We start from the raw sequence: 17579 nt of genomic DNA, 5'->3' as shown, positions 1-17579 counted from the left end.
CTAAATGGCAGATGACATTTAATGTGAGGAAGTGCAAGATGATGCATGTGGGGAAAAAAGAACCTGAATTATAGTTACGTCATGCAAGGTTCCACATTAGGAGTTACAGACCAAGAAAGGGATCTGGATGTCGTCGTCGATAATACACTGAAACCTTCTGCTCAGTGTGCTGCTGCGGCTAGAAAAGCGAATAGAATGATGGGTATTATTAGGAAAGGTATGGAAAACAGGTGTGAGGATGTTATAATGCCGTTGTATCGCTCCATGGTGCGACCGCACCTTGAGTATTGTGTTCAATTCTGGTCGCCGCATCTCAAGAAAGATCTAGTAGAATTGGAAAATGTGCAGCGAAGGGCAACTAAAATGATAGCGGGGATGGGACGACTTTCCTATGAAGAAAGACTAAGGAGGCTAGGACTTTTCACCTTGGAGAAGAGATGGCTGAGGGGAGACATGATAGAGGTATATAAAATAATGAGTGGAGTGGAACAGGTGGATGTGAAGTGTCTGTTCACGCTTTCCAAAAATACTAGGCCTAGGGGGCATGTGATGAAACTACAGTGTAGTAAATTTAAAACAAATCGGAGTAGTAAATTTAAAACAAATCAGAGAAAATGTTTCTTTACCCAACGCATAATTAAACTCTGGAATTTGTTGCCGGAGAACGTGGTGAAGGCGGTTAGCTTAGCAGAGTTTAAAAAGGGGTTAGATGGTTTCCTAAAGAACAAGTCTATAAACCACTACTAAATGGACTTGGGAAAAATCCACAATTCCGGGAATAACATGTATAGAATGTTTGTATGTTTGGGAAGCTCGCCAGGTGCCCTTGGCCTGGATTGGCCGCTGTCGTGGACAGGATGCTGGGCTTGATGGACCCTTGGTCTTTTCTCAGTGTGGCATTACTTATGTACTTATGTAATGTTGTAGGATACTTGGATTTATGCACCCAACTACCATCAGTTGGGCATGAGGATTTACACCTGGTTTCAGTAGGTGTAAGTCCTTGCATCCAAAGTTGGACACGGGAATCTGAGCTAATCACTATTCTATAAAAGTTGCTTAGCGCTAAGGTCCTTATTCTATAAAGGTTATACTCCTAAATTTACGCTTCTAAATTTATGCTTCTAAATTACGAGTATGATCTATTTTGGTGCATGAAGTATGCTCATAATTTAGGGGCATAAATTTAGGAGCGTAAATTTAGGAGCATAACCTTTATAGAATAAGGCCCTAAGTGACCTTTGTAGAATTGGCGCTTAGTGATGTAGGGATCTTAATGGTGTCTAACGTTGGGCACCATTTACTGAATTTGGCCCTTTATGATTCTTCAGTGCAGCTATAGTCAGTGTTTTACTGAAATAACTCACCCTTTACAAAGCCACGCTAGTGGCTGCAAGTGTGGTAAGGCCGACACAGCCCATTCAAAGCGCAAGGGCTTTGTCGGCATTACTGGGCAGCTTTGTAAAAGGGGGTAGCCAGTGATTCCTCTGATAAAACTCTGCAATAACCGATTGAAAATCTTTATTTTGGAGCCCAATCCTTCCCAAAACTAGTTCTGATATATATTTTTTATTAAGTAAATGTTAATGGTGAAATATTAATATTGTGGAAGAGCAGCCTTAGAGCATCAAGCTGACAACCAGCAAAGCCAGGTTCAAATCCCAATGATCTTGGGCAAGTCACTTAACCCTCCATTGCCTCAGTAAATTGTGATCCCTCTGGAGACAGAGAAATACCTAATGTCCCCAAACGTAAATCACTTTGATCTACTACTGAAAAAGGTGTGAACTAAATCTAAATAAATAAAATACAGTGAACTCCAGAAGGAGATTCTTTTTAAAGCAGCCTTTCTAAAAATAGAAAAACTTACATTGTATTATATATCTGTTATTTGAATTTCAGTGCTGTTAAATGTGTATATGTTGGATACTGTTTCATGGTGGTCGTATTATTAGGTTTCAATTTCCTGTTTCCACGTTTACCTCATCTATTGGATTTATGTTTATATTTGGTTATTTTACTATTGTTATGTTGTTAACAAAATTGTAAGTTTTATGTTAAACCGTCCCTGCTGTACACCATCTTGGGTGAATCTCTCATTGACCCCAAACCCCCTCCATCACTGGATCGCTCTGTCCCATTTAGAAATACAGGGAGGAGGTTTTTGGTCAATGATTGCAACAGTCGAGGTATTTTTTCTGATCCCTGTATTTCTAAATAGGTCAGAGCAATCCAGTGACGTCTGAGACCTTTTCCTCCTACCACGAGATATCTCATGGGCCGATGATCAGAAGCAAACGCCGGTGCTAGAGGCTGTTAGCGTCATACTAGCGCCTGGGTTTGCTACTGCCCGATGATCAGAGCCCCCGAGCGCTTGAAACAATGTGCTTGCGGGATCTGAACACAACTAGCATGCAAATGCATGTAAAACAGGACTAAACATTTCATCCCAATGATCAGCAACCAGCGTGCCAAAGATTGGCTTGCTGGCCGCAGCAAACCTTGCGGAGCTGGTGTTAGAGTTTGCAGACCATTGAGGAGGAATGGTGAGCCCTGTCCAGTATGCATTTGCATGCTAGCAGGTCCCCATTCCCCCCAATGCAGCAGCATCTGCAGGAACCCTGAGCCAAGCCGACCAGACCGACGCCCCCCCCCCCCCCCAGCAACAAGGAGCAGGAGGTCCGGTGGAACTCTGGTCCCCCTGACACAGGTTCAGGGGGGGCAGGAGATCCGAGGGGTCTCCAACCCCCTCTAACCCCCCAGGCATTCCTGAAATGTCCCTGGTGGCCCAGTGGGCCACTGTCAATCCCCCCACCCCCTACCTTAAGTTGGAGAATGGAGGTGGCCTCCCTCCTCTTCCATCGGTGCCACCTGCAAAATGGCGGCACCCAGCCCTGCCCAGTGCTTCCTGGGATTAGCTGGGCAGGGCTTTACACCATATAAGGGAGTCTATGAGTTTTTGTAGTAGATAACCTGCAGAAAGCAAGAAAGTTGCATCCCTAAAATGGGGCCTGTTCTCAGGTCTGTCTTTGAACCTACAGAGCAGACCCTATAATGATGACCCTACAACACATACAAATTCTGAAATCTTAATATTCTGCCACTAAAATGATTATGGGGTTGAACTGGAATGCCTTTATTTTTTCTTAACCAGGAAAGCAAGCATATTTCCTAAAAAATACACAAAACCGCATAATAATGTTGGAAAAGTTAAGCAAGAAGTTGTGATTTTTGCATTATAAATAATTGATTGTATTAGTTAGTATATTTTATTACATTTAGAGTGGATTCTTCTTTCCTGCAATAGAAATGGGAAAATGGAGGCTGCTTCAAGAAGATTCATAATTTTCTATTTATGAAGCTCTCTGCTAGTTTACTGATGCACCAGACGGAAGATTTTATGACCAGCATCAGATTTCAATATAAAAACAGGGCAGGAGCTATGCAAATAGGTGGCAGTGTGGGACACTGCATGAATTTCCTTGTTATCCTGCTGTGTAAAACCAGGAAGTCACTCAGTGCAGAATTTACAGTGGCTTCAAGGTGCAAGACCAAACTGATGCATCAGGGTCTAACAACTAAAAACTACCAGAAATTGGATATCCAACTATCTTTTTCATCTGTTAACAGAAGAAATTTACATTGTATCAGAGGGTCCTTTTTACTAGGCTGCAGTAGAATTTGCTATAACTAGTTAAAAATATTTAAAAGCTTATATATATTAAATATAATAAATAGTCATAAATCCCTCCTGGATCCAGTTTTACTCTCTAAAATATTTTTCTTTCTTATAGAAATTCATAGGATTACTAAAAACTACAAGTAAGTATTGCAGATAAACAGTTAACAAGTCTTGCATAAAATTTCCTAATAAAATTGTACTTAACTCCAATTTTCTTTTTTCCTTTAGGAATTACTATTAAGGAAGTATTCATTAATGGTATTACTCTTTTATTATTTCACTCAATCTTTATCAGTTATTCCTTCCTTTCAGACCTCACACACAGATACACCAAGAAGCAGGTATTCTCTCCTCTAGATCTTTCGTTGCTCTCTCACCAACTGCCACTAGTTAGGTCCCTTACTAGAGCAGTGCAGCCAATCAGAAAGCTCCTTTTGGTTTCCGTATTGACATTCCATTGTGCATTTTTAGTTAAAAACAGTATATAAAACCTTCGTTTTTGGATTTTAATTACATAACTCAGGTCATAGCAATGCCCTAACGTTTGTTCTATATAAAATCCCATTAAAATTGACCTCCAAATAGCCAAACTGGAACATCATAAAATCGGACTAATTTGCATAAAATCTATCTAACCCCATAGCAAACAAGTATAAGATCCCAAGACCTGAATTCCACCATTAAAATGCATGCAAACACTTTTCAATTTTATTTTTAATACTATTAAAACTTTCAGGTGTAAGTGCAGGTCTCCTTTAATGGTACTGCGCATGTGCCAGAATTTGCGCCGTTTCAATGTTACCTTGGGAACCAAGACGCTTCCAAACACCCCCTGTACTTCCCATCAGTCTCTGCGGCAAAATTAATTATAAATGTGCCATAGGCATGTGTCTTGTGCATGCGCAATTGCACACAACCCCCGTTTTTGGCGATATCTTTATTTACCATTTCTGAAACCTTCCACAGGTCACAACAAACCCCCTTTTCATATTTTTAATATAACAGTGGTGGTACAATGGTTCCCGATGGTCCAGAACAACTCCAGAGCCATTGGACAGAAATGGGGCACTGCGCATGCGCTGCAGACGTCACTGATGACGTTCGTGCATCTCCCAATGTCTTGCCCTCATCATCAGCGCTCCCTGGGCTCCTGTAAACCTCAAGGAGCCCGGGGCTTTTCCTATTGCCTACCCTGGCTTCCCTCCTCATAAGGGGCGGTTCGGAACTGTGCGGTTTGCTCCGGATGCGAGATCCCGTGACGGACCCACCCAGACACACCCACAACCTCCTGGAGCCACCCCTGCAGCTCCCAGGGTTCAGATAATCAATAAAAAATATTTTTTATTCATACTGGTTACATAATGCTTTTCTGATGTTAATTCGAGTGTTCAAACAGTTTAGAGCAATAAAGGAAGTAAATTTGGTGCTCATTTACAAAGCACTTAGGGCCCTGTTTTCTCTGGTGCATTAGCGTTTTTAACATGCCTACAATTAGCATACGTGCTAACCGTGTAGGCACCTACAGGGATATTGTAGGCGCGTACACAGTTAACGCGTGTACATGGTTAATGTGCGTTAAAAATGCTAATGCGCCTAAAAAGTGGCTTAGAATACAGGGCCCTTAGACTTACAAAGTTGCATAGTAGTGTATGGAACTTTGGAAGTCTATGAGGCTCATTTTCAAAGCACTTAGCCTCCCAAAGTTCCATAGAAACCTATGGAACTTAGCCTCCCAAAGTGCTTTGAAAATATGCCTCTACGTGCTTTGAAAATGAGCCTTGTAGGACCAATCGGTTCTGAAAAAAAGAACTGTAAGCACTATTCTGTAAACAGTGCTTAAAGGTAAGCACCATTTATAGAATACTGCTTAGTGCTGGGAATTGTGACTACATTTAGGTGCGACCGTTCCCCATGCCTAAATTAGGCGCGGATCCCCTTTATTCTATAATAATGCATGTAAATTAAAGGAATACCCCTGATCTGTCCATGACCCTTCCAAGGCCATGCCCCCTTTTTGGACCGGCACATAAAATTTACATGTGTAAATTTTAATTATTTCTAATTAGCACCAATAATTGCTTTTGAAAATCTCAACTGGCGCCAATTGGCTCATTATTTAATTAGATTGCACTTGCAAATTGGGCGTAGGTCTAAATTTGCATACACAGTTTTTAGCACTTTTTATAGAATTTGGGGGATAGTGTTGATGGCATTTATGAAAGCAAATATAGAAGAAAGTCTGAAGTTTTACTTGCGGATGTCAGCATGTAATCTTAGATTTGTAACCTCAAGTGTCTAGGCATTAAATAAATCAGTTTTAATGGACATAATTTCACTTGAAACATAACAAATTAGGGAATAAGCTGTGATAATTTCTACATTACTATGATAATAATTTTCAAAAGCATTTCCGCTGATAAAACATTGCTTTACTTGTGGAAATGAGTTGTTATAAATTGCCTGCCTGAAAATCAGGTAAACTGATTCACGTACAGCCTTTATATATGCAAGGTTACGCAGACTGAAGCTCATAAATTTACATGGATACCTATGCACATAAAGTTTTTTAAAATTTGATTTTATTATATTTTGAAAATGCTATATAATAAGAATCAAATCACATTACAATTAAATGTACCATCATAACCATAATGGAAGGGAAAAAAAGTCAATTCACCACATTACAGAAGCTAACCCTAACGCAGGAAAAAGAGGAGAAAATTACAAAACAAATTAGGGTGATGTGAGTTGACTTATATAACTCCCCCTATACCCCTATACCCATCTTCCTCAAGAAAATAACAAAGGAGAAACTATATTCCTATGCACATAAATTAACCTTGACCATGTGCATATGTGCCAAAAAGCTCTCTGTAAATATGCAGGCATAGCTTCCATGGGGTAATTCTCAAAGTGAAAGTACATGTGTACCTCTGCTCTGAAAACCTGTCCAAGTCTGCACAGAAAAAGTGATCTGCGTGCTTTAGACATGTGTATAATTGAAATTACTCACAGAGGGATTATTTTAATTTCCGGGGGTAAAATAGTGTTTTACAGAGACATGTGCATAAGTTCATCTGATCTGTGTAGAGGCATCCCTGGGGTAGAATTTGGACTTATATGAACACACATAAAATAAACTTAGATTTGTGAGTGGCAAAGAGCAAGTGTAAACATGTACATGTATGTTCCAGAGGGTAATTTTCAAAAGGAAAGTAGGCACATGTTTTCTCTTAGAAAATTTGTTTAGCTTATATGCTGTAAGGTCTCCACCACCAAAAGTCTCCTGCACCGGGAGACTCTTGAGTCCCTTGGCCCTTTAGCTGAGTTGTGTGCTGTAATCCACTGCTAAAGAGCACACGGCAATCCACAAGGTCAGATCATTATACTTTATTGTAATCCCTATTGTGTCAGCTGCTCCTCCAAAGGTAGTTCCCACCACAGCATTTCTCAAGAAGCATAACAGTTCAACAGCATAGTATTCAAAACAAAACAAAACAAAAAAAATACCCAAAAGGTTCCAAAATCTCAGCAGTTCATATAAAGCAGTTATGCAAAGCAATTCTTCAAACAAAGTAGCTCAAAAAAGGCTCAAACTCCCAGCAGGTATGCAAATTAATTCTCCAAACACGGTAGCTCCAGAAAGGGTTCAAACCCTCCCCAGCAGTTCATGTCAGCAGTTAGGCAAAACAATTCCCCAAACACAGCAGTTCAGAAAGGGTTCAAACTCCCAGCAGTTCATGTATAGCAATTATGCCCAAAACCACCACTCCTCCTTTCTCCCTTTCAAAAGAAATCAACCTAGGGTGAGTGGCAAGGGTCCCTCCCCAACTAGGCCAGCATTATACCCTGACCACCACCCACATGACCCTTCAGTGGTAAACCTGTTCTCTCAGCTCCCCTCGTGGGATAGCCACCTTTTCCCTTCTTCTACCAGGCTCTCCTCCTGAGCAGCCCTCTCCTGTTTCACCTCCTTTCCTTCCAGTTTAGTAAGAGCCTGTTGTATAATTATCCTCAGGTCTACAAAATCCTGAGTGGTGTAGAACAAGTAGAAGTAAATCGATTTTTACTTGTTCCAAAAGTACAGACTAAGGGACTCTTAACAGAAGTTATATGGAAATACATTTAAAACAAATAGGAGGAAATATTTTTCACTCAGTGATTAGTTAAGCTCTGGAACTCTTTGGCAGAGGATGTGGTAATAGTAATTAGCATATCTGTGTTTAAAAATGGTTTGGACAAATTCATGGAGGAAAAGTCCATAGTCTGCTTATCACAAAACGCCCAGCCACCCGCCTGGGGTTACCCCACGGCTACTTAGAGGGTCTATCCCTAGCACAGCTCAGGTCTGCCTGCACCTGCCGCTTGTGCTCTACACTAGCACCTTTCTCCTACCGACTGAGTCACAACCACCTCTGGGCGAGTCTCTCACTTTCCAATTATCCCCAGTAATTTCTAGGTTACTGGAGCCACATTCCCAGTGGTCCCACAGTTCCTAGAAAACACTCACAGACCCAACACACAAACCACCAGGATTCTTTATCAGTCTAGACAGGCAGAACAAACTATTATGTTTATTCTCAGAACTTGGAACAGGAGATTAAAATGTGCAATTGGCAAACAATAACAGGTAACTGAAATATGGATCAATTATAACTCTAATCATCTATATACTGTCTAAACAGTACCTGGAAAGATCAGGACATATAATTCACCGAGACTCAGTGAAGAGATCAGTCTCTCTTTCTTCCTGGCTAAGACTGAAGCAACAGTCAGCGCTACTGGGTAATTTCTAACTCCAGGCCAATGAGAGCCCAGTCAACAGGTTTTAAACGTATACTGCTGCTTGCTTCCTTCTTGTGTTAAAGAAAAAGAACACTCAAGGGGTCTTTTATTAAAGATTAGCTCGAGTTATCTGCAGCAGGGCCCATAGGAATAAAATGGGACCTGCTGCAGATAACTCGAGCTAACCTTTAGTAAAAGACCCCCTCAGTTCCCTATAACAGCTTTACAGCAAAGAAACACCACCTGCTGGCCAAATAGGAGAAGTATACTTCAGGACATAATTAAAATAGGAAAATATCTATTACATTTTACAGGCTTAAAACATACTGTTTCTTCACACAGCTATTGAAACAGACATGGGGAAGCAACTTCTACTCTTCTATCATCATTAGTTACCTCCCGTCTTGACTATTGTAATATCATCTTAGCAGGTCTTCCCAAAATTTCACTCTCCTGTTTCAGGTAGTCCAAAACACTGTAGTCCATTTGCTTAGTCATGCCTATAGATCCGATCATGTCTTTCCCCTTCTTGCCCACCACTGCTGGCTCTCTATATTCTTCTGTATCCAACTTAAGCTCCTCACGTTGGCATTTAAGGCCCTGCACTCTGGTACTCCTTCTTATCTCACTGCCCTCATCTCTCCTTACACCCCTTCCCGCTCTCCACTCGCTTCTTCCCATCTTTCTGTCCCTCCGGTCCATTTGTCCCATTTGGAATCTACACACCACTCTGCTTTCTTTTACATGGCCCCTTCTCTCTGGAATGCCCTACAATTACCCCTCCATTCTGAGCAATTATTCACCCATTTTAACGCCCTACTGAAATCACACTTTTTAAAAATAGATTTTCCTTTTGTTGCCACCCCTTGGGATCCTGGATTGGAGCTGCAGTTTACCTAATTTAGGGGCCCTTTTACAAAGGTGCATAGGTGCCTACGCGCATCCAACGTGCGTAAAATTGGAACTACCGACTGGCTACTGTGTACCCCAGGCGATAATTCCATTTTTGACGCGTGTCCAAAACACGCGGTAGAAAATACTTTCAATTTTCTACCACGTGGCGCTTACCCGGCGGTAATCAGCAGTTTATGTGTACTGATGATTACTGCCTGGTTAGCGTGTGAGACCTTACCGTTAACTCAATGGGTGGCGGTAAGGTCTCAAGCTGAAAATGGACAAACGCTAGTTTTAATTTTGCCGCACCTCCATTTTCGGCCACAAAAAAGGGCCTTTTTTCCAGGCGCACTGAAAATTGGACCAAAGTGCATCCAAAACATGCATCTACACCAGCAGAGGCCATTTTTTGGTGCGCCTTAGTAAAAGGGCCCCTTAATTCCTTAAACTATTCTGATTGAATTTAGTTTTTAACTCTCCTCTTTTCTAATTTTTGTCCTTTTTTCTCAGAAATTATAGTTCCTTTCCTTCTGGTTTTAAATGATTATTGTACACCAATCTGATGTGATTGTGAAAAGTGGTATATCAAATTTTTAATAAACTAAACTAATTAAACTACCCCCAGGACCAGGTTTGAGAAGCCCTGGAGTAGGGTTTTAACTCATGCATGTAACTAAGATTAGTGCCAGTTAATGCTAGTTATGGCCAATTATTGACAGTGATCACCAATTAAGTTCTATTCAAAGGCCAATTAAGTAATTATATTATGGGCCAGATTCTATATATGGCACATTTCTGCCTAAGCGTATTCTATAAGATTTAGGCGCAGTATATAGAATTTGCTTAGTTGATATTCCAGTGCCTAAAACTAAGCGCCTCCATTTACCCCAATAAAAATGTGCCATAAATCCCTTCACGTAGATTTATGCGCACTGGGCCATATTCTATAACTATACGCGTAAATTTTGGAACGTCCACGAAGTGTCCATTTCCCAACCCATGACCATGCCCTTTTGAACTGCAGCCATTAGAATGTAGGCGTAGTCCACTACAGAATAAGCTTAGCGAGTTCTGCGCATAAATTCTAATTATTGCCAATTAGTGCTAATTATTGCTTGTTAGGTGCTGTTATCAACACTGATTAGCTTGTTAAGTCAATTAAGTTACTTTCTTTCTTATGGAATATGCTTAGATTTCAGCACAGAAAGCTAGGTGCGCTATATAGAATCTGAGGGTATATGCATGAGTGGTATTCTATAACTATATGCGCAGTTGTTTGAAACTGTGTGTGCCACTTATAGAATTAGAGGATATGATACTAAGAACACAAGGCTGTATCCTTCCTTCCTTGCTCTCTCTCTCTTTCTAAACAGCTCCCGCCATCCTCCGCCCCATGCCCCGCCCCTGCCACCCCTCCTGAGGTCATCGCCGCCACTCCCCCCTCCACCGGGCCCCCCCTCCGTCTTACCGGGCCCTCGCAGCTCCTCTCACCTCTGTGTGAAGGCTGCGAGGGCAAGAACAGCTGATCCTCTTCGCTGAAGAATCTTTGGACATCCCTCCTTCCCTCCTTCCTCTGACTGACTGGGTGTATCCCGAGGACTGGGTTGAAAATCACTGCTATAAGGTAATGGCTATTCTGAGAACCTTTTGAGTTTAGAACGTGTTTAAATAAAGAAGAATAACAAATTTTACAACTTTTTTTGTTCAAAGCCATGTGTTGCAAGGAAAGAACTCCACAGAGATTTGTTAAAAGTGCAAAAATCTGTTTGGTGGGTAAAATGGTTCAAAAACATAGTAACACAGTAGTAGACAGCAGATAAAGACTAGAATGGTTCACCTGGTCTGCCCAGCATGGTGGCCAGAGTCGTACCTGCAGTTCTGTGCAGATCATGCAGGTTACCTCCTCTGTGCCTTTGTTTAGTTTTGTACTTGTTGCTCTGTGCAGTTTCACCCCTCTTTGTCATTTGTTTTACTTTGATCTCATCCTCTTGCTACATAGGGATCCTCTGTTTTTATCCCATGCCTTTTTGAATTCTGTCACTGGCCGAACCGCTTCCACCAGGATGACGTTCAATCTTCCACCGTTCATTCTGGAAAAAGTATTTCCTGATGTTGCTTTTAAGCTTACCTTCTTGCAGTTTCATTTTATATCCTTTAGATCTATAACTTTCCTGATTTTGAATAAAGATTTGTTTGTTCATTAATACTTTTCAAGTATTTAAAATGTCTGTATCATATCACTTCTAGAGCCCAACTGAAACCAGGATCTTCGGTTTCAACTGAAACCAAATCTGCAACCAAAATTGGCTGCCTGGTTTTGGCCGAAACCAAATATGAAAATGAAACTGGCACTCCCCCTTCCCACTGAACCAAAAAGGGCCCCTCTCCTAGACCCTCTCCCACCCAACGGCAGCCCCTTCCTGGGCCTACCGTGCTGATGGTGGGTAGTGGGCACAGGAACAATCCCCACTCCTGCATATGGCCTGCTCTACCTTCAAAATGACTTCCAAGGATTCCAGCGGCAGTCTCGGCAGCCATATTTAGATTGGAGCCAACATAAGCAGGAACACTCTCAATGCTGCTTATGCTGGTTCCAATTACAACTCTGAAAACTTACTCTTACCAAACAGCTTTTGAAATATAACATTAATTGAGTAGGAAGACCACACAGGTATGAAAAATGCTTTACACTATACAATGAGACATAAATCATTAGAAATTGTGTATGAGTAATGCAATGATTATCTATGTTATTATCTTCAGTATGGAAGTTCTGTCTGTGCTGTCCTATCATATAATGGATTTCCTAGCTTAAACTACATTGTATGTTAATGTACATTGTTGACGTGTAAACCGTTCTGGCTTGCTATGTAATAAGTGATGGTATAGTAAACAAATAAACAATAACTGCAGGAGATCCCGGTGGCCATATCAAGATTGGAACCAGCATAAGCAGGAATGATTGGAGATTGATTCTGCTTATACTGGTTCCAATCTCAATATGGCTTCTGGGACTTCCCAAGGCAGTCTTGCAAGGCAGCCACGGGAAGTCCCAGAAGCCATTTTGAAGGAGTGGCACTGGTCAGAAATGAGTGGGCTTTGTTCCTACTGCCAAAAAGGCCACTAGATGTCACGACTGTGACTATATTCCATGCCGGACTTGCTTTAGGTTTCCTCTAGCCAAGCCAAGCCTGCTGGAAGATCCTGAAGCCTGGGTGAAAATCCTGAATCCCATTCCAGTCAAACCAAATTCGTTCCTGGATCCTGTTCTTGCCAAGCCGTGCTCTGCTGTTCCTGCAAGCAAGCCTCATCCTTATTCGTGACCTCAACTGGGACTGCCTTTATCAAGCATCTGGGAACTTTCTGGTTTGCCTTTGCAACAGAGGTCGTCTGATGAGCTTCACATCGGTGAGTGTTGTTGCAGTGCTACCCTGTTACTTCTTATCCTGTCTTTGACCCGGCCTGTTTTCTGGAGTATTCTACTGTTTGCTGCCTCCCTTTGACCCTGCTTGGTTCTTGGAGTATTCTACTGTTACTGCCTGCCTCTGTTCCTGCTTTTTTCCTGGGCTATGTGACTGTTTGTTGGCCTCCTGCTGGACCCTGCAGTTCTGGTTTTCCCTTCTGTCCTGTAAGTCCTGCCGGCTACCCGCACCTAGGGGCTCAACCCCTGGGAAATGGCAGTCAAGTGTAGGTGAAGTCTGTTCTAGTCCTGAGTTCCAGTCCGAGTGTGTTTAGTCCAGAGTGTTCCTGCTACTTTTGTACATCTGCAGTCCCTGCCTTGTTTGTGTGCTAGCCCAGTGCTGCTTTGGGTGGTTCTCCTGCTGCTACCACTCCTTGGCAGTGGCCCAAGGGCTCATAAATCCGGATTTTCCTCGAGAGTCTGATACTAGACCATCAGGGTTTCTTAAGATAGGCCTGGGGGGGCCTACAGGTGGTCAGCAGCCTGGGGGGAGGGGCAGCGGATAGTGATCACAGGGGATGGGGTGGGGGAGTTTCAGTTTCTACCAAAAATGAAGTATCATTTTTGGCCAAAATCTGAACCCAGATTATGGGCCGGTTTCGGTGTCGAAATCGAAATTTGGCCAGCCTCTAATCACCCCTGTCTGTCCTTTCCTCTAGAATATAAATATTCAGGTCTTCAAGTCTCTTTTCATATATTTTCTGGAGCAGACCCCATACCATTTTGGTTGCCTTCCTCTGATACACTTAGTTTAAAAAAAAATAGGATTAGAAATATATGACCTCTAGTATATTCCAAGTGGACCTCATTAACAACTTGAACGGGACATTATCACTTCCTCCCTTCTGCTGGTTATGCTTTTCTCTATACAACCTGGCATCCTCTGGCTTTGGCCACCATTTTGTCACACTGTTTTGCCACCTTGAGATCCTCAGACACTATCATCCTCACAGTGGATCCTACCTCTCCTTCCAACTATCGCCCCATCTCCCTCCTTCTTTTCTTATCCAAGTTACTAGAACGTGCTGTCCACCATCGCTGCCTCGACTTTCTTTCTTCTCAACCTATTCTTGATCTGCTCCAATCTGGCTTTCGTCCCCTTCATTCAACTGAAACAGCACTTACTAAAGTCTCCAATGATCTATTCCTGGCTAAATCCAAAGGGCTCTACTCTATCCTCCTCCTTCTCGATCTTTCTGCTGCCTTTGATACTGTTGATCACAGCCTACTCCTTGACACACTGTCCTCACTTGGATTTAGGAATTCTGCTCTCTCCTGGTTCTCTTCTTATCTCTCACAGCGTACTTTTAGTGTATACTCTGGTGGTTCCTCCTCTTCCTCTATCCCGCTGTCAGTGGGTGTACCTCAAGGATCTGTTCTAGGATCTCTCCTTTTCTCCATCTATACTTCCTGCCTTGGTGCTTTGATCTCATCACACGGCTTTCAGTATCACCTTTATGCTGATGACTCCCAAATCTACCTCTCCATACCAGTAATCTTGGCAGAAATCCAGTCCAAGGTATCTACCTGCCTCTCTGACATTGCTACCTGGATGTTTCACCGCCACCTGAAACTCAATATGTCCAAAACTGAACTCCTTATTTTCCCTCCTAAACCAACCTCTCCCCTTCCCCCATTCTCTATTTCTGTTGACAACACGCTCAGTCTTCCTGTCTCGTCTGTTTGCAACCTTGGGGTCATCTTCTACTCCTCCCTCTCCTTCTCGGCCCATATTCAACAGATTGCTAAAACCTGTCGTTTCTTCTTTTATAACATCGCCAAAATTCGCCCTTTCCTTTCTGAACACGCTATCAGAACCCTCATCCACACTCTCATCACCTCTCGCTTAGACTACTGCAACTTGCCTTCCACTCAGCTATCTCTCTCCTCTTCAATCTGTTCAAAACTCTGCCGCACGACTAATATTTCACCAAAGTCGTTATGCCCATATCACCCCTCTCCTGAAATCACTTCATTGGCTCCCTATCCGTTTCCGTATACAATTCAAGCTCCTCTTGTTGACCTATAAGTGCATTCACTCTGCAGCCCCTCACTACCTCTCCACCCTCATCTCTCCCTACACTCCTTCCCTAAAACTCCGTTCACTGGGCAAATCTTTCCTAATTGCACCCTTCTCCTCCATCGCTAACTCCAGACTCCGTTCCTTCTATCTCGCCGCACCTTATGCCTGGAATAGGCTTCCTGAGCCATTACGTCTAGCTCCATCCCTTGCAGCCTTCAAATCCGGGCTAAATGCCTACCTGCTTGATGCTGCTTTCGACTCCTGACTTGTAACTTTCATCTTATCCTTATGTGTCCTTCTGTCTGTCCTTCCCTTATCCTTTTTGGTCCTGTCTGTTTGTCCTGATTTAGATTGTAAGCTCTTTTGAGCAGGGACTGTCTTTCTTCTTCATGTTCAATTGTAAAGCGCTGCGTATGACTGGTAGCACTATAAAAGTGATTTATAGTAGTAGTAGTAGGGTGGAAACTAGCACCCTAAATATTGCCTTGTCTCCCCCCCCCCCTTTGCCACCTAACCTAGAACCAGGCAATCCTAAACTGGTTTGGCTGGGGCTGCAGTACCAGCAATGGGTTGCATGGCAACTTCTTCTTCTGACAAGGGCCAGGCCACATGATTCAATCCCACTTTGTTTGAACTGCGTAGGTCTCCCTAGATGGGAGTTTTCATATGAGGTATGAATGGGGGGGGGGTGTTTAATGGGTTTGGAATATGAGTGAGCATAGGCCCCCCGTATAAGAGGCTTGGGGAGGCTAAGCCTCCCCAGCCAAATCGTGGACTTCCTTGGTTGCTGGCCAAGGTGGGGCGCAGGGGGAGCGGTCGCTCCCCCAAACAGATGACCGGTCTCTGCCTCCCCCCACCCCCGCCGCTCTCACCCATCCGCGTTCTCCCTCGCTCCGACGCCGCGATTCACATAGAAGCAGCCAGCCCTAATCTGCTTGTGTCGGAGCCTCTCCCTCAGACGCGTCCCGCCTCCTGTAATACAACTTCCTGTCTTACACAGAGGTGGGACGCGTCTGAGGGAGAGGCTCCGATGCAAGCAGATTAGGGCTGGCTGCTTCTATGTGAATCGCGGCGTCGGAGCGAGGGAGAACGTGGTCCCAATTGTAAAAGCCATTGGATTAGGCCTGGGTCTCATCCTGTGGGCTTCTGTCAACCTGCTAACTGGCTGGGCAAGCTCAAGGTAAACACTCTGCAACCATCACGTTCACTGAAATTTCCATTGTAAAATAAAACAAACAAACCTTGTGTCACCAAAGACAGTTGTATTTCTGGTATCTGTGTCTGTGGAGTAAGACAGTAAACATAGACTGGTAGTAAGAACATCACTACTTTGATGTAATGTTACCTGTAAAGTAAACAAACCAAATTTTAAGCAAAAAATATTTTTCACAATAAATCTATTTATTTAGAATAGATTTATTGTGAAAAACATTTTTTCATCGCTAGAACAGCTAACAATACTGGCAGCACATTAAGGGACCAATGTACTAAACTGCAGTTAAGTTTTACACTTAAGGTGCAGTAAGTACTAAGTCCTAAGATGCAGTAATTATAGAAGGTGTGTGCCCAGACAGCAGAGACATTGGATGCAGGCCCCAATGCAAATGTGAAAAAGAAAGATGCTAGAATGGAGGCATAGGATGAGTGCACATCCCCCTCCCCCCATCAAAGCTTCCCACAGACAGAAGCACTCCCCCATAGTACCCAAGCCCCAACAAGAATCCTCTCCCCATGATCAGACTCCTCCCTTAACAAAAGCCCTTCCATCCAGAGGACCCCTCCAATCACCAAACCAGGGACCCTTCTCCCATCTTCCATGTCTCCGGTAGTCAGGAGCGGAGGGAGACCATATCTGCCCTGTCCATGAAACTACCAGTGTGACTCCCAAATCAGTCTTGGGGATGAGGGAGAGTCCCAGTATGGGTTAGAGCGGATGGAAAAGACAGGACCCCGGGGGGTGGGGAGCGAAAGCTACGGATGGCTGGGGGGGCAGGGGAGAGAAGAGTCGCTGGTGGGCAGGGAGGGCTCAGGGCAGGGGGGAGAGGAGGGCTGCTGGACATGGGAGGATGGAGGGGAGGGCAGGGGGAGAGGAGGGTTGCTGGACATGGGTGGATGGAGGGGAGGGTTGCTGCGTAAGTGGGTGGGTGGATGGGTGGATGGAGGGGAGGGCAGGGGAGAGAAGGGTTGCTGGACATGGGTGGGTGGATGGAGAGGAGGGTTGCATTACATGGATGGAGGAGAGGGAAGGGAGAGAGAAGAAGAAATGCTGGACATGGAAGGAGGGGGAGGGAGGAGTGAGGAAGGAGATGAGATGAGGGAAAAGGAAGAGAGTAGAAAAACTGCACATGGATGAAGAAAATAGGCAGAAGCTGGATCCACTGGACAGTCAAGTCTGCGGAGGACCCAGCTTTTACTTACGGATGTAGGACAAGAATTGAAGAAGAATGGCGGAAAGTAAACAAATAAATGGAAAGGAAGCCCTGGAAACGGAGTTAAGAGGACAGATAGCAGCAGAATCGAGGACTGGACCAGCATGATCAGAAAAACAAAGTCACCAGACAACAAAGGTAGAAAAGATCATTTTATTTTCATTATAGTGTTTGGAATATGTCCACTTTGAGAATCAGGTGCTCAGCATTAAAAGTTTATATTTATTTACTTATTTATGGCATTTATGGCATTTTATCCCACATTAAACATGAATTGTGGTGTTTTGTGGCTCTACATGAGAATTG

General features: G+C 43.3%; 1 long non-coding RNA gene across 1 annotated transcript in view; it reads left to right on the top strand.

The window, feature by feature from the left end:
- Positions 1-15858: 15858 nt before the first annotated feature.
- Positions 15859-17579, top strand: part of LOC115471407 — a 67529-nt gene continuing 65808 nt past the window's right edge. The window contains exon 1 of the long non-coding RNA XR_003942323.1: positions 15859-16024. This is a non-coding gene — a long non-coding RNA (uncharacterized LOC115471407). The remainder of the gene's footprint in view (positions 16025-17579) is intronic.

This window comes from Microcaecilia unicolor, chromosome 5 (genome assembly GCF_901765095.1).
Source record: "Microcaecilia unicolor chromosome 5, aMicUni1.1, whole genome shotgun sequence".
Classification (NCBI taxonomy): Eukaryota; Metazoa; Chordata; class Amphibia; order Gymnophiona; family Siphonopidae; genus Microcaecilia; species Microcaecilia unicolor.
This window is presented reverse-complemented; position numbering and strand designations above follow the sequence as displayed.